The sequence below is a fragment of the Phascolarctos cinereus genome, unplaced genomic scaffold (genome assembly GCF_003287225.1).
Source record: "Phascolarctos cinereus isolate Bilbo 61053 unplaced genomic scaffold, phaCin_HiC Scaffold_726;HRSCAF=1367, whole genome shotgun sequence".
NCBI classification, from domain to species: Eukaryota; Metazoa; Chordata; class Mammalia; order Diprotodontia; family Phascolarctidae; genus Phascolarctos; species Phascolarctos cinereus.
This window is the reverse complement of record NW_027556098.1, coordinates 71,593,658-71,612,372: the sequence shown is the minus strand read 5'-3', so window position 1 is coordinate 71,612,372 and position 18,715 is coordinate 71,593,658. Positions and strand designations below refer to the sequence as shown.

At 37.3% G+C, this 18,715-nt stretch overlaps 1 long non-coding RNA gene across 1 annotated transcript; it reads left to right on the top strand.

Annotated features, from left to right (window-relative positions):
• The first annotated feature begins 2,660 nt into the window (after nt 1-2,660).
• On the top strand, nt 2,661-12,656 carry LOC144454312 (uncharacterized). The gene is made up of 3 exons (XR_013482691.1): nt 2,661-3,553; nt 8,814-8,938; nt 12,563-12,656. It is a non-coding gene; the product is annotated as an uncharacterized LOC144454312 (long non-coding RNA).
• The last annotated feature ends 6,059 nt before the right edge of the window (nt 12,657-18,715 follow it).

The following is an 18,715-nucleotide window of genomic DNA, read 5'->3' as shown; positions in this document are numbered from 1 at the left end:
ACAGCATTACCCAAAGTAGGGTCCCCACTGGGCTAGAGCATTGGACCCAATCTAACAGGATGAAGTGGAATGGGAATGAATGGAAAGCAGATCCAAATTTTCCAGCTTTTCAACTACAAGATGGTAGCAGTATAGCTAGAGGACAATTATCTGAAGAAAATCTGAGAATAGCAGAGGACTGTTTCTTTAGATTGGCATAAGTTCACTCCAATTTACAGAACAGAAGGATATTTTAAAGACTTTCAGTGTACTTGTCCAGACCTTGAATGAATTTAACAGAGAGTTTCAGTGATCTTATCAATCAAGAAAGGAAGACAGAGAATTATACAAGAATGTCACTCATGACATTGACTATTTTACAAATGAAGCAATAGAAGAATGTTGTTTAAGTGTCAGTGTCTTTGTCCAAATTAGGAATGAAATAAATGAAATAGATTACTTAAGAGACTGTGAGTGAACTTATCGCAATCTACAAATGACAAAAAAAAAGATGGAAAACAGACTTGTTAGAGGCATTGAATGACTGCTGTACAAGTCTAATAACTGAGTATGCAAACTTGTCAGACAATGTCAGAGAAATTATCCAACCCACAAATGAAACAATGAAAAAGGGAGTCTTTTTCTACTCAGGGACAAATTAAATACATAAAGTAGAAATCTGTTGTGGATTTCTCAGTGAGCCTACTGGTTCCAAATTGTTGCATTTTTGTCTAGTTGCTTTTCAAAAAGTTTGATGACAACATAAATGAGAAAACTTTTTCCCCCCTGTTTCTTTGAAGCCATATTATCCTAGGTGTATGATTGAAGCTTCCCCATTTCAGTTAAGTATGGGATTTGAGGCAGATTGAGGAGAGCATTAAAGCAATATATGTTGAAAGGGTAATAATAGGAAAGAAAGAAAAAATTAGGGCTAGATTTATCTTTCATTTATTTATACCATTTCTAGTGATGCTATATCTTGTGACTATCTATAGCACCTATTAGTCTAACCTAAATCTTTTTTTGCCTCTTCTGGACTTAAGAATGAATGAAAAATATTTATTAAGCACTTACTCTGTAAAAAGCACTATTCGGAGGTCTGGGGATACAAATAAAAAACCAAAAACAGTCTCTGCTGCCAGAGAGCTTGCATTCTAATGAAGAAACCTACGTTCAAAGGTTTAGTGGCCCTTAGTATTGCATTGTGCTGATGCCCTCCTCCATTCATCTCGCTTCAGAGGTGGCTGGAATTTTGGAGGCTGAGTCAGCAATACTTGAGTCCAAATATTGCATCAGACACTAGCTGTGTGAATTGGGCAACTTATTAAACCTCTCTCAGCCTCAAAGTGTGCTTTGCAAACCTCAAAGTGATATCTAGACAAAGTAGATTGGAATTCATCTCTTTTGGTGTTGTTTCCACTGATGAAATCTATCTGTTTCTGATTTTTGGCCCATTTGACAATGCTAAGGATTTTGGTGTAAAGAATGGAAAAGGCCTCATTTCTAAAATACATAGAGAATTAAGTCAAATTTGTAAGAATACAAGCCATTCCCCAATTGATAAATGGTCAAAGGATATAAACAGACAGTTCTCAGATGAAGAAATTAAAGCCATCTATAGTCATACGAAAAAATGTTCTAAATCACTATTGATCAGAGAATTGCAAATAAAAACAACTCTAAGGTACCACATCACACCTATCAGATTGGTCAATATGACAAAATAGGGAAATGATAAATGTTGGACAAGATGTGGGAAAATTGGAACAGTAATGCATTGTTGGTGGAGTTGTGAACTGATCCAACCATTTTGGAGAGCAATTTGGAAGTATGCCCAAAGGGCTATAAAAATGTGCATACTCTTTAACCCAGCAATGGCACTTCTAGGGCTCTATCTCAGAGAGATCATAGAAATGGGAAAAGGACTCACATATACAAAAATATTTATAGCAGCTCTTTTTGTGGTGACAAAGAATTGGAAATTGAGAGGATGCCCATCAATTGGGGAATGGCTGAACAAGTTGTGGTATATGAATGTAATGGAATACTACTGTGCTATAAGAAATGATAAACAGGCTGGCTTCAGAAAAACCTAGAAAGACTTGTATGAACTGATGCTGAGTGAAGTGAGCAGAACCAGAAGAATGTTGTACACAGTAACATCCACGTTGTGCGATGACTAATATTGATAAACTTAACCCTTCTGAGCAATACAAGGATCTAAGACATCTCCAAAAGCCTCATGATGGAAAATGCTATCCACATCCAAAGAAAGAACTATGGAGTTTGAATGCAGATTGAAGCATACTATTTGCTATTTTTTTCTTCTGTTTGTTTCCTCTTTCTAGTGGTTCCTCCTATTGATTCTAATTCTTACTTACAACATCACTAATGTGAAAATATGTTTCATAGGAATGTATATGTATAGCCTATATCAGACTGCACACCATCTTGGGGAGGGAGATGGGGAGGGAGGAGGAGAAAAATTTAAAACTCAAAAGCTTATGGAAGTGATTGTTGACAATTCAAAATAAATTAATTAAAAAAAGAAAAAAATTAAAGAGAAAACAATGTTAAAATAATTAGAAATTTTAATTAGAAAAGAGGGGGAAAAAAAGAAAAGAATGGAGAGGGCCCTGGATTTGGAGTCAGGAGTACTTGGTTTCAAATCTCACCTCAGACACTTATTACTGTGTGACCCTGGGCAAGTCACAATCTCTTTGTGATTCCTTTTCCTCATCTGCAAAATGGGGGTGTTAGGTGTGATGACCATTAAGGTCCCTTCCAGCTCAAAACTTATGATATCATGAACTTTCTTTCCAGAGTTTTCAGTAGCTATGCTTGCTGAAGAGGCAAGGGCTTCAGTATCTGTAGAGACAGTTTCTAAGTCTCATCTCCACAAGTGTAGCTTCCCTGGGCAATGGGGGAAGAAAGGGTGGGACTGGAAGTAGGGCTGCTGCTATTTCTAGGTCTCTTGGGCACAGTGTAGTGGGCTTTCTCCACTTAGGTTCATGGGGAAGTGGTGGTAATAAAATTGTTGGTAGATTGTCCCATTTAGAATGCACTTAATCCATCTCACCCTGAGGGAACATTGCTATCTTGCCTTCCCCAGTAATGGCAGTTGGTTGATAACTGGGGATTGGGTGTGGGTGGTGGTTATGGCTACTTTTTCTGCATAGGGCTCCTCCCTTGAATGATCACTGCAGTTCTGGTATTCTGGGGAGCACCGTTATCCTGGGACTCTTGTGCTTAATTGGGCATGGGTGGCAGTTGGTGACAGTTGTGCAGTAGAGCCTTTTCTGCATAAGTGTAGGGTCACCCCCTCCTTTGATGGCTGGGGGATTGAGGGGTAGCAGGTATTCTGGAAAAAGGGCTAGTGGACTATAGGGCTCTCACTTCTATTCCTACAGCTCTTGGACAATTGTTTGGCTCTCCTGGAACATTCTGACTGCTGTTAATCTTCAGAATGGCTGGCCGGGTCAGTTAGGCTGCTTTGCCTGGCCCAGTGACGGCAGTTGGTCAGCTGTTGATGGTCATGATGGCTGGGATGGCTACTGATTCCTTCTACATAAAGGTTACTAATGATATTTTTTTTTCTTATATCATTATTAAAAAAAAAAGAAAAATGTGGAAACTATTTTGTATGTATTCTGGAATGCCTTACATTTTTCTGTTTGCTAATTACTCCATAATTTTAAATTCTAAAAGAATGGAAAATAGGAGTGAACTTGGGAGAGGATTTGTGCCTTTTTCTATATGTTCAGCAACCCTTTTAAGGATCAAGTAGGTAAAAGGGCTGAAAGGTGGGGATAGATTTGGTTTGAATCTCTATAAGTGGAGGTAAAAGAAACAGAGCAGGTGGCAGTTGAAATAGAAAGGAATGAAACCAGAATTGAAGAATGGTCAATTATGTTTATTTGATGCCTACTATGAGTGACATACTATGCTAAACTCAATGGAGATGGGGAAATAAAAAAGATAGGACATGGTTCTCGAACAGAAGGAATCTAAAATTTATTTTTGTGGGTCTAGAAGGAACCTAACAGTAGCACACATATCCTGAACAAAGAGACTAAAAATACCAGCCATAAACAAATCTCAGAATCCTACATATAAAGTTGTTACCCAAGTCTAACTACCTCACTTAAAAGAAATTAAGCAACTTGCTCTTGTCAATGTGCCGGGGTCCCACATCTAGCATTAGTGGAGGTCCCCTGACCATCTCCCTAAACAGTCATCTGGCTGTATGTGGGGCAAAAGTTCCCAAAACTGAGTCTGCCTCCAAGGGCTTTGCTGTTTGCTGACTCAGCAGAATCTGCTCTGTGGTATCTGTACCACCTGGGAGGTCAGATCTTTCCTAATGTCCTCCCAAGCTGTCTTAGGCTGAACAACTACTTTACCCTGACTTTTAATTATTTCTGCCACTTAAAAATTCACTTTGAGACATCATTATAAGTTCTTTGTGGGAGAATTAGGGAGAGCCAGGTAATTTCCTGCCTTATTCCACAATCTTCCCATAATTCCTTCCCACCACCACCACCAGTTGATTCTCTATCAAACATTACAGTAGCCCTTACGAACCTTCTCATCTCAGTTCCTCCGTGCTTTCCCATCTCCACCTTCAACAGAAGCCTCCTACTTTACTAAAGAAAAAAATGTGTCATCTGCCTTGAGCTCTCTTCCCTCCCCCCCCCTTTTTATATCTCAAAACCTCAGCATTCTCTACACAAATTCAAAGCCATTGCTTCAGCAGCAGCAAGCAAAATGCTTCAGGCTTAGATGAAAGCCCAGTTAGAATTATATCCTTGATCCTAAATCCTTCTGACTTCTCTAGAAGATTGGCTCCACAATTATCCTGTCTCTAATCTTTGGTCTTTCCCTATCTACTGGCTCATTCACTGCTGACTACAACTATGCCCATCTATTAAAGTCCTTCATTTGATCCTCTCATACCTCACAACTATCATTCTATATCTCTCCTCCTTTTTATGTCCTAACTCCTAGAAATGATACAACATTCGTTTCCTCTTTGTCCTCTCCTCGCTTCTTAGCCTGTTGGAATGGAGCTTCATCACTCCACTAAAACTAATCTGTGAAATTGCCAGTAATTCTTGAATTGTTCAAAGGCAATTTTGCTTGGAATTGCTATCTCTTGTTTGATCACTTCTCAGTCTCTGTTGTTAAATGATCATCTTCAATGAAAGAAGATGATTCTTGGTCTGTCCTGGGCCCTCCTTTCTTCTCTCTCTACACCGTAGTAAGTCCTAGCCTCATGGGGTCAATATACATCTCCATAGTGATGGTTTCTAGATCTAGCCATAGTCTCTCTCCTAAAGTCCCACAGCACTTACTGCTGACATTTCAAACTGGATGACCTCAAAAATAATTTAATCAGATTTGCAGATGATCTAATCTGGGAAAGATATCTAATACTTTAGAGGATAGTCTAAGCACCCAGATAGATCTTGGCAAGTTAGAACAATGCTTTGGATCTAAGGGTAATTTAATAGGCATATGTGTGCATAAATATATGTATATACAAATATATGTGTGTATAAATATATGTATATACAAAGTTCTATACTTAAGTTTAACAGTAATAGCACAAGTACAGGAAAGTTTCCATTCTTTCCTGATTTTTTTCCAATTTTCAAGATACATTTCTTGTGTTTCTACAAGTTTACCCTCTTCTATATAAAGAAAATTAGAACACTAAGTTTCTACATTGGCCTTACTATTTTGCATTTATTTATCATTTGAATACCCAGACCTTTCTGTGAAGGGATAGTAACTTATGAATGATGGGCCTCTTGAAAATTTGATAAAATTAACAGAATGGATTTCAAACAATGGAACACATAGACATTTTTACATGATATTTGTTATTCAATTCCTTAAGAAACGCTTTAAGTTCTTGTTCATTTTAAGTGCTATGAATTGGGAGCTCAGGGAGTAGAAGGAAAATGCAAAGCTAAGTCAGAGGTGTTTCTAGCATTCTGCAAGATATTATACGAATTGTGAGATTTTATGAATTGTGGAACCGAGTTATTAGGTATTGTTGGTGATTTTAAATTGTGTTTAGCTAATGTAAGCTATTGTTTTCTTAATATGAGCCAGATCCATCTTATTAATAATAATTATTATTGTTAAAACACTTAGGTAGATAGAGCACTGGGCCTGGAGTCAGGAAAACCCAAGTTCAAATCTGGCCTCTGATACTTACTAGCTGTGTTACTTTGGGCAAGTCGCTTGACTGTGTGACTTGGCTTAATCCACTAGAGAAGGAAATGGAAAACCTGTCCAGTGTCTTTGCCAAGAAAATCCCAAGAATAGCACTAACTTGCTAGAGTCTATGGGGTCACAAAGACTCAGATATGACTGAATAACATTATTATTATTATTATCATTTATGTATTGATTTGATGTTTACAAAAAAATTTTACATAAGCTCTCCAGGCAATCCCCATAACAGTCCTGTGAGATTAGTGCTATTAATATGCCCATTTTATTAATTGCTCAGGGTCACAATGCTAAATGAGTGTTTGATGGAGGATTTAAATTCAGGTATTCCTGACTCCAAATTGACCAACTTGACCACTTATAGCTTTTAAAGCTTGGCTCTTAGGAAGAATACTTTTTATTTCAAGGACTTTAGATGACTATCATTTGAGATACATAATTGTTGGCATATAAGATGAAGAAAGCTTTTATCATTGCTATTTGATAGACAACTTTTCTATAAGGTACATTATAAAATGTTTTCTATACTATGTGTCATCATTCTTGCCTTATACTGTGACTCCTAGAACAACGCTATGAGGACCACTCAGTTTGTCACTAACAGAGTAATCAAGCAACTGAACCTAGGCTTAGAAGGCTGCGGCCTGGGAAAGCACATACTGGCAGAGGAGGAACAGTTTGGGTGCTTGCTATGCTTATGCTGAGCATCATTACCATGACATTGTTAAGTTGGAGAGTCTGTTCAAACTTTTTGCTGACTGATTGGTGTTTTACTTGAACAAATCGAACTTTGTGTTAAATTGCTGCTAGAGAGGCAAATAATGCCTTGGTACAGATCAGTAATGGTTGGTATTGGTAGGGGTGCTGAGGTCCTCATTTTGTAAGTGAGGAAAATTAGTCCCAGAGAGGATATTGAGCTAGCTAGTGTGAGACTTCAGGACTCCTGGCTCCTAATACAATGATCTTGCTTCTCTGTCTCAGTATTTATCAATGACAGAAGTCACTTGTCTTTTGCAAATACCGTTAAGACATTTTTAGTGTTTCACTCACCAAATTATTCTTATTACTGTATCTAATGAGCGAGTGAGAGAGAGAGAGAGAGAGAGAGAGAGAGAGAGAGAGAGAGAGAGCAGAGTGTACAAGGGCAAAAGGCTAAAAGGAGGAGATTTTCATTCTACTGGCAATATCTCTATATACTGATGACAAAATTCTTACTATACAAAACCATTTCTACCTGCTGGGTTTTTTGACTGTTTGATACCTGTACGACCATACCATCTTTCCTCTTTGTCTTAGAGTCCTCAATCATAGAATGATTCTTAGGTGTTTGCATTGTCATCAAATGGGCCATGGCATAGAGGACAAAATACTGGATGAGAAATCTGAGGGTCTTTGTTCAAATCCAAACTCTGTCTATGTCACCTTGGTCATGTCATTTAACCTCTAGGCCTCACTTTCCTTTTCAGTAGAAAAAAACATTTGGACTAGATGACGTCCAAAGTCCTTTCCAACAAGCTTTCCAAGGTCCAGGGTAAGACCAAGCAACCATATAATTGTATGCAGAATAAAACAATAACCAGGTATAGAATGGGCCTAGAAAAAAAGCCTGGCAAACATTTAAGAATTCCCCTTCAGGCAAAAGACAAATCTTACATCAATGAGGTAAAAATTCTATGTCATTCACACACACTTTCACACACACACACACACACACACACACACACACACACACACACACACACACACACTTTTTAGCTTTCAGATTTCCACATCTTATTTTTCCTCCTTAAGATTGGTCAGGCTCTTAGTATTAATGTCCATAGATAGTTTGATTTTATTTTATACAGATCCTACAATGTGCATGAAAATCAACCATTTCCTCATCTTCAATTTCAGATGTTTCCAATAGACATCTGGAAAACAGAAGAAAATATAAAGGGAGAAATCTATTGTGTCTATTAAGAAAAGACATTTTCATCTTACAGCATGTTAACGGCATGTTAATGTAGCATTTGTTGACCCTCATGGGTTCTGTCAATATTTCAGTAATCACAGTCATTGAACTATTGTATGGGTTTGTCTGGTTGGAAAACAGGCTGTTCCTACTTAAGGAGTGGATACGTGAGTGGATATGTTCAAGCTACTCTGGGTTCTTGGAGTTGATGTCAATCTTGACAGACCTAGCATCAGTAGGCTACCACTTTTAAATTTTGAACCACATCTGTCAAGATAAATCTCTGAATACATACACCTGTAATACTTAAAAAACATGTTTTTTAACTGTTATAAACATGATTTGTATTAGGAGCCAAGAGTCCTGAAGTCTCACACCAGCTAGCTTAATATCCTCTCTGGGACTCGTTTTCCTCTCTTATAAAATGAAGACCTCTAACATTCCTACCAATACTAACTATTCATGATCTGATGTAAAGACATTTTGCTACCATCACCACTTCAGCCCATTTAACATACTTTTGCCCTTCTTTACAGACTTGAAATTCATGAATTTTTTGCATCGTGCTTATATTAAACATCTTTCAGTGATACAGTAGGAAATAATTTAGACTTTTTTGGATATTTCTCCCAAAACCCAGAATGATTCCAGAAATAATCCAACATCAGACTGAGAGTTCATAAGTTGCACTTGCTTGCTCATCTTTGGTTTTGCAAAATGTCTCAATCCAAGAAAGTACAGAAACTATAAGGAAACGGATTGAAGGTAAGTTTTCATCATGGTGAATTTATGAAAATTTGAACGTGTGCATTCTCCAATTCTAACCACTAAATGATGAGTCTAGTTAGGACCTAAATTGTGAGCAAGAAAACAAAAGGTTAACCTAGATGATGAGTTGCATAGCTGTAAGAATAAGAATTGAGCAAAACTTGTCACTAAGAAATGAATAACAAAATTCTGCAGAGTACGGTGCTACAGTTTGGCCATTCCACAAATTCTGCAGGTCCTAGGGACCTTTTTTCAGTGAATTATAGAGTTCTTCTGCATCTTTTTTGAAACACGTAGATTTTCTTAGTGTTTTCTGAATGTCCTAAGCCCAAAGCCACAGTCCAGGAATTAAACTGCACACTTTTTTTAACAACATATCAAATCAGAGCCTAGTTAGTTGTAAATTCACCGAGAATATAGTGTTGACACTTCACCACAGAAGCTCCAGCTGACCCTATTATAACTAGGAAGGGGAATGGGGGTGGTGAAGGGCTGGCATATTTTTTCCAAAACACTAGAAGTTGGCATTTTCCCTATATGGGATAGAAAGAAATTATGAAGGGGCTATGCTATTTCTAGGAAATCATAAGCAGTTAATTAGAATTGTTATATCATACCAAGCAATAGAAAATACAGACAGACTTTTGCCATTATAAAGGTCATAAGAAAATACTAAAGTGGCAAGAGAGAAAGAACCCTGATGAATTATCTCTCCTCCCTTCTAGCCCAATAACCTCATGGTGGAGCCTCTATGATCCAACAAACCCTCCCCCCACCCAGGACTCTAACAGCTGGGTGGTACAATAGACAGAGGGCTGGGCCTGAAATCAAGAAGGCCCGAATTCAAATCTGGCCTAAGACATTGACTATATTACTCTGGCCAAGTCATTTCATTTCTGCCTGCCTCAGTTTCCTCAATTCCTAGGTCATTGTGAGGGTAAAATGAGGTATTGGTAAAGCATTTAGTATAGTATCTGGCACATAGTAAATGCTTCATAAATGTTTCTTTCTTTCCTTTCTTCTTTTCTTAAAGGAGCCCACTGAGGTCTGCCTTTCTCTAACATGCATGTCTCTCTTTCACATTCATCAGAGTTCCCATTCCATCCATATCTTCAGTTATAGGAAATAAGACTGCTAAATTTTACCCATACTGCATCCAAGTGCTTTAATTTTTAAAAGAAGGTCTTGTTAAAAATCATTAATATGTGCAATTGTAGTGGAGATACTAGACACCTCTTACCACTAGGCCATCTTACTCTGCCACTCCAGGCTCTCCTTCCAGTGTGATATATAGTGGGAAGAACACCAGACTTGAAAGCAGAAAATCTGGGGTCAAATCTCACTTCAGACATTTACTAACTCTGTGATAATGGGCATATCCTCCTCAAATGGGAATAATAATATCTACAACCATCTACTGCAAAGGGTTGTTGTGAGGAGAATGACTTACAAATTACCATATAAATGTGAATTTTCTTTGCATTATGCATCTATAGAATCACTCATTCAACACTATTCAATATTATAGTTATTAATTGCTTATCAGGTCCATTCTATTGAAAACTTGATTTATGCTACAATATTTAAAAGTTGAAATTCTTTAGTAACTATAGAAAGTATTCTGCTTGACATTTATTCTTAGTAATACATAGTTCTTTGCTTTGCATCTTTATTCTTGTGTTCTTTAGATTTAGAACAATACAGGGGAACCTCCTTCCATTTTTGGAAAAGTCTTAGGTTTATTTTGGAAGATCTATGATTTTATCTATGGATATCCCCTCCACCAACCCAGAGTGAATATCCTTCATGCTTTTCCATCTTGTGAAATTTTTGTTCATGTTTTCTGTAAATTCTCCATAGAAGATTGACATCTAACTAGAAAGGTCTTCTTCTTAATCTTTCAGCATCCTGGAGATACCATTATACTGTCTAGACTGTCAATCTGTTCCTTTTCATTCTCAATGCATGACAGACACATCTCCCTTTTCCAGTCTTCAAATACCTCTTTTTTAAAGCAGTTCCTCATTTACAAATCTTTATTGGTAATATGGTGCAAGCTTATTCCCTCCCACACACCCCAATACATTTTTGCATTCGAATTTAGATTTTTTGTCTTTATGATTCTTCTGAAATGATGGTCATCTTTGCTACATAGGCATATGTAGGAGAGCAGTGGTGCTAGAGAGCTTTCTCAGCATTAAACGGTCAGGTTATCATTGAAAGTGTGGTGCCTGCATTCACTAGTGGTGGAGCTTTGAACTGGTTCATTCAAGAAAGCAATCTGAGTTCAAATGAAGAGGAAAAGAATCCATAGGCATAAAATGTTGATAGCAGGTCTTTTTATTATAACAAAGAACAGGATGCCTATCAATTGAGGAACAACTGAACAAAGTGTGAATGTAATGGAATATTATACTCTAAGAAATGGCAAATGGTATTATTTCAGAGAAACCTAAGGAGAGGGCAGGGACTGTCTATCCTTTCATTTGAAGTCCCACTGTTTATCATAGTACTTTATACATTGTTGTTATTCAGTCATTTCAGTTATGTCTGACTCTTGGGGACCACATTTGGGGTTTTCTTAACAAAGATATTAGAGTGCTTTGTCATTCCCTTCTCCAGATCATTTTACAGATGAGGAAACTGAGGCAAACAGGGTTAAGTGACTTGCAAAGAGTAAGTGTCTGAGGCCAGATTTGAACTCGGGAAAATGAGTCTTCCTGACTTTTAGTCCTGGCACGCTATCCACTGTCCCAACTTTATATGTCCAAAGTACTTAATAAATGTTTTTCTATTTACTGACCAAGGCCCTGTACTCTTGACTGATCTTCACTTGACACCTCAAAAAATACTTAATTTTAGCTTCCCCAACAGAGTATTTTGCATAAAACATTTACCATTTGTGTTTAAAAATTGAATAAATTTTCAAATTAAATAGCTACAGGGAAGAAGCATTTATATAGTTTCTACAGCATACCAGGCAAAGTGCTAAGTTCTTTACAAATATTATCTCGTTTTATCCTCACAACAATCTTGTGAGGTATTACCTCTGTTTTACATTTGATGAAACTGAGGCAGATAGAGATTAAGTAGCTTGCCTAGAGTCACAAGCTATAGTAAGTCAGATTTAAATCTTTATGATTCCAAACCCAGAGTTCTTTCCACTTTATTACCTAGCTTTTCATTTTGAGAGCATAGGTGATTTTCCATGTGTCTTTGTCTCCTAGCTTAATATCTACCTCTAAAGTTTTTGCCTCCTTGTGGAACTGAGTTGATTGTGAGCTCTCAAAAATCATCCTAGCACAATGTTAGCTCTGGTACATCTACTAAACTGAAAAGGCTCTTAGTATGTTTCTGTTAGTGGGCTGCTTGTCTGTTATCGTCTGAGCAGCCTTGCTAAGATTGGAGATACTGATCTTGTACCGATGACATAGTAATTAAGTTTTCAGTCACAGTGATTCTCAAAGACTATTGCTCTAAGTCTTGTTTATGCAAGTAGAGAAATTATATCAAATGAATAAAGTATTATCTTCTGGTTTATCAGTAATATTCATGTGAAATTGTTTCAGTCCATAAAGGCTTTTGCTGTAGTTTTAGTTAAATTTAACTTCTATATTTCAGGAAGTGTTAGATGGAATTATTGATCTGGACAGCATCTATTTTGTCAGTACAAGTGTTTTGGCAGTACTTAAAACCATGGAAGTACCCTGCGCACTCTCAGGTAAACATAAAATTGTTCTTAATCATTCAAAAACTGACATTTCATCTTGAGTACTGAAATTTTCACTCAACTAAAACAAGAAAAGTAGGGAGACAGAAAACCCAAATGTAAAGAATTTTATTTTACTTTTCCAATCTTTTTTTTTATACGAAAGATTCTATTTTGTTCAATGAGCTATGAGATTTTAGGATTACTGTGCTCACTTCAGTCTAATTGCCTAACCATACCTCAGAAACATTTTTGGAAAACTTTTCAACTGACTTTGCACATTTACTTATTATTGATTCATACATTTTGTATGTATTCTCTTAGTAAATAAATACCATTATAGACCAAATATTTTTTATAGTTCTTAATGTTCCTACATTTGTCTATTCAGTTTTTTTCTTATTATTTTAAATACTTTAAGAGAAGCATCATGGCCACAATAGATAAAGAATGACTTTAGATGGTGACCAAGGGCAAGTTACTTAACCTTTCACATCCCAGGGAACTCTATAAGACCATACAGTACAAACAATTTGCAGGTCTGCATCAATGAAGGGAATTTCTATCCTAGAAGTTCCTTACATGGATGAAATCACAGATCAGGACAAGAACAGAACCAAACATAATTTCTGGCTAAGTGTCTAATTGTATGAGGGAGAAGGAAAAAAAATAAAGCTAGAGTGTGAGTACCCACTCATAACTGAAAAAAATGTGAGAGAGACTCATGAGAGTGCCAGTGACCTCTTTCAACTCACAGATGAAATAATGGAAGCAGAGACTTATTTGACCAACTTACAGAACAGATATTTCATTTTTTAAAACCATAAAATAGGCAACATTTTTGTGTATCTTTCAATATGTCTAAAGGTTTAAAAAAAAACCTTTCATTTTATCTCAATTTATTGCGCAAAAAGTTATATGATAACAAAAAAGAGTAGGATTATAATGTGGGCTTCCAATTGAGGTTGGAAAAAGATGGAGAAGGGCAACAGAAAACAAGAAGCAGAATAGTTAGAACAAGAAAGAAATTATGGGCTAGGTTTATTTCCCTAAGCATTTCTGTTAGTGCTATATCCTTTGACTATCTATAGCTTATCCTGGTTTAACTCAACTCTTACCTTTTCTGGCCTTTTGCTGTATATGCTTGGGATCAAAGTAATTAGTATATGGATTCTGTACTTTACATGTTAAATATGTCAGAAAATTCAACAATTTCTTATATTTTAGATTTTAATGGAATTGGGAAATGGAAGTATAAGGTCAGGAAGACATTTTTGTCCTATCAGGATGCTGATAAGTTTCTACAGACCCAGGCAGGTTAAAAGAATGGTAGTTAGGGAATGAGAGCAGTTGTATTTCCACGACTGGAAGTAACAAAAGCAGAGCAGGCAGCAGTAAAAATGGGCAACAATTAATCTGGCACTGGAGAATAATCAATAATCTATTTGTGAGACGGCATACTGTTTGCAATGTACTGTACCAAATCCCATGGAGATGGGCGTACAAAGAAATAAAAGGTACATTCCTTGAGCACCAGAACTTTAAAATCTGGTTCTGAGGGTCAAGATGGGGTATAAATATAAAACACACCCCCAAGACCAAACAATAGCAATCTTAAGCAATAAATGTTAAGTTTTAAGAGTGATATAGCTCATGTGTACCTTTAGATTAGAATGATTGGGGAAGTGCCTCATAGAGTTATATCCTGAATATTATTAATGCTGCATAATTTCTCACTAAATTTCATTTTTAATTAACAAAAATCTATTTTCTCTCCTTCCCATCTCCACCCCTTCCTTACTGAAAGAAAATGAAATCAAGCAAAACAAATTCTATCATTGATCATGGCACCCCCAAAATAAATCTCTCATTCTATACCCTGAGTCTGTCATCTCTTTGTCAAAGATGGGTTGCATGTTTCATCATGAGTCCTCTGAAATTATGATTGGTCATTGCATTGACCATAATTCTTAAGTCTTTTAAAGACTTTGTTTTTGTTTCTTTTACAAGTTGTCAGTATATAAACTGTCCTGATTCTACTCACTTCACTCTGTATAAATTCATACAAGCCTTCCCAAATTTCTCTGAAACCATCTCTTTAATCATTTTTTGCAATACAGTAGTATTCCATTACATTCATATATCCTTATTTGTTCTGCTATTCCCCCATTTATTAGCACTTTCCATTGTTTCCAGTTCTTAATAATAATAATAATAATAATAATAATAATAATAATAATAATAATAATAACTAGCCTTTTTATATCACTGTAAGATTTGAAAAGCACTTTACAAATATCTCATTTTAGCCTCACAATAATCCTGGATTTCTTGAATTGTTTCAATCATGTCCAATTCTTTGTGACCTATTTGGGGTTTTCTTAGCAAAGATACTGAAGTGGTTTGGCATTTCCTTCTCCAGCTTATTTTAGAGATTAGGAAACTGAGGCAAACAAGGTGAAGTGACTTGCCCAGGGTCACACAGCTAGTAAATTGCTGAGGCCAGATTTGATGATGCTTGAGCTACACCTTTAAGAGAGAGATTTAGTGATCCAGAGGTGAGGGTGGAGTACATTCCAGTCATGGAAAACAGCTCCAAGGCAAGGAAACAGAAGGTAGAGTGTTGGGCATGAAGAACAAAGAGAAGGCCAGATTGGCTGGCTCTTAGAGTAAAGGATGGATAGTGATAGACAATGAGGTGCAAAAGGTAGGGACCAGGTTGTAAAGTGTTTAAAAAGCTAAACAGAAAAGCTAATATTTTATCTTAGCAGCAATAGGGAGCCATTGGAAGGGGATTGAGTTGAATACTCACATGGCCAAATCTTAACAGAAAATTACTCTGGCAGTAATGTGGTGGATGGAATGGAACGGGACAAGGTATTTGAGGCAGAGATACTAATTAGAAGATTATTGAACAAATTTCAGTGTGAGTTGATGGGGGACTAAATTAAAGTGATAGTGAAGTAATTGGATGCAAGATTCATTTAAACAGCCAGTGTCCTTAATCTTTTTTTGTGTCATAGACCTTTTGGGCAGTCTGGTGAAACCTTTGGACCCCTTCTCAGAATAATGTTTCTACCTACATTCATAATTTAAGGAAATACTAAATTTCCAGTTAGAGGTTATGAAAATAAAGATAAATTTTTTCTCATCCAAGTTCATAGACCCCCTAGAATCTATCCATAGACCTTGGTGTCCAGATTAAGAATTGATGTAGAGTTAGAAAAGACAACTGTGTTGAGTAGGTTGTCAAATGACAGGATATGTGAGATGAGTGCAAAGTTAAAGGCAATGCTAAGACTATGTACCTGGGGGCTTGGAAGGATTCTGGTGCCTTTCAACAGAAATAGGAAACTTTAGAAGAAGGCAAGAAATAGGATCTGAGCTGAGCCTTGAAGGAAGTCTGTTATCAAAAAGGCACAGGTGGTGGGCTATGGGTGTGGAACAACGTATTTACATTCAGCCTCAGCTATGTGTTGCTTAGTCCTCACTGGTGCAGACAATACTCCTACACCTCCCTCATCAGTTCACGAGCCTCCTCAACTCAGTGGCTATTCCACACCTTTTTATCCCTCCTGGAAGCTCCCATGGCCCCTGTTCCTTTCACCCTCAAATAAATAACAACACATGTAATTATTTTTATTAGAAAAGATCATCAAAGGCCTTTTTAAAAAACCTTTTCTATGTTTAAAATAGTTTGCCATGAAAAGAAAGCAGAGGCATCAGTTGTAGACCACCTTCTCAAGGAGTTTAGGGAGGAGGCAGCTTGGTCAAGAAGTGGATGGGAACTAGGTTTGGAGTCAGGAATCTGAGTGAAAATCTAGCCTCAGACACTTACTAGCTCTGTGACCTTAAGCAGGTCACTTAACCTCTGGCCCCAGTTTCCTCATCTGCAAAATAGGGATAATACATGCACCTACCTTCCAGGGTTCTTGTGAGGATCAAATGGAATATATGCAAAGCACTTCCTGGCACATGATGGGCTATACAGAGGACATAAATGCTGTTGTGATTACTAGTTGTGGGATGATAGGAAGCAAGGAAACACGGATCAAATGAGGAGGTTTTTTTGAGGATAATTGGAGATATGGGCATTTGTAAGCATGAGGGAAGCAGCCATCAGACAGGGAAATGTCACTAATCACTAGTGTAAGAGGAACGATATGCTAGAGAAGGTAAGATGGAATGGGATCCCGTGCATATTGAGGGGTTTGCCTTGGCACAGAGAAGGGCCACTTCTATGTTGGAGATAGAAGTGAAGGAGGAGATCATGGAAGACATTGGAGTGATGTGAGATGAGAAGAAGGGAAGAGGGAGATTTCAGCAATGTTTTCAGTGAAATAAGAAGCCAAGTTCTCTGCTAAGAGGGTGAAGGGAAGAAGTGCCATGTGAAGTTTGAGGAGGGGTAAAAAGGTCTGGAACAGTCACTGTGTTGAGAGGATTAGTGAACTGATGAGGGGGAAGTATTACCTAGCCTCAGTGAAGAGCATCTGTAAAATGGGTATTATAATAATAATAATACTTACCTTCCAAAGTTGTTGTGAGGATAAAATGAAATAATATTTGTAAAGTGGTTTGCAAACCTTAAAGTATTATATAAATGATAGCTATTATCAATAGTAGCATTGTCACTATTATGATTGCAATAGTCCAAGTGTGAGGTGATGAGGTTCTATACCAGGGTGGTCAGTCTCAGAAGAGAAAAGGCATGTACCAGAGATACATAATTTTTAGCATAGAAAAAAGCTGGGCCCAGAGTTCAAAAAGAAAAAGGAGAGAGAAAGATGGATTGCTTTGGGGCCATTGCAAGGAACTTTGAGCAACCTCAGGGAGGGAAACCGAAGAAGAATGAAAGCAAAGGATCTCATTAAAGAATTGCATAACAGAAAGAGAAGAGAGGCTGGTCACACATTGAGTGAGGAATCAGAAGAGGCAGTGACCTGAATGTCCCACTGCTAGCTTTGTGATGTCAGCATAATGCAACAAAGGCCTCCAGCACTTTGTGTGGCCTCCTGTGGTGAACTTCGAGAATGTTTTCTCAAATCCAGCTTCATTTATGGCAAATTATTACTAGAAATGACAAATAGTTCCTTGACATAGATCACAGCTAATTATTACTGGAAGAACCTTAGAGATCATCTAGATCAGTCCACTTGTTTTACAGGTGAGGAAAAGGAGACCCAGAGAGGTTACCCCCAGCTAGCTAATCGCCCAGTGGAGACTTCAGGCCTCTTGTTTCCTAGCAGAGACCTTGCTGCTCCTACCCCATGTGTGCTACTTATGTTCTTGTCAGCAACTGAACTCAGCCATATGCTGCTGCTGTCTCTTGCTGATAAAAGTAGGGCATTTTTTAGTATTTCATTCACTAAATTGCTGTTCTTTGGCTTCTGTTGGATGCAAGGTAGTCTTTGTGTCATTTCAATTTGCTTTCTTTTATATTTGAAGATTGTTCTAGGCACTTGCAGAATTTCTTTTTTGTCATTAGAATTGTTCGATTTAACCAATATATGCCCTTGAGTTACAGCATAGGTGGTTGTTGTTGTTGTTTCCTGGAGGTGATTTGTGGATTCTTTCAATTGGCACTATGCAAAATCACACAATAAGGACTTATGAGGAAAATGAGGTTAGGAGAACAATGCTCAATAACTTTTGTCAGTGACAAATAAAAAAAAATAGAAGAACCTAGTTAAAATGGTGGCACAGTTTTGTACATGTTAAATTGTTCAGAAATATATACATATATGTATATGCGTGTATATATATATAGTGTGTGTATGTGTGTGTGTGTGTGTGTGTGTGTGTGTGTGTGTGTGTGTACACGTATATATATACACATATATGTACTACAATAAATAGTGGTAACAATACCAGCCTCATGTTATTGCTTGCTGGTTTCCACAGCCCAAGGAGGAGGAAGTGGGAAGACTGTGTGTGTATGTGTGTGTGTGTGTGTGTGTGTGTGTATGCCCCATTTCTCCTCCACCCACAGCTCCCACTGTGTCAGAAGATATACAATAAATATGATACTTTACCTTAACAAAGACCTGAAGTTGGAAGTAAGTGTC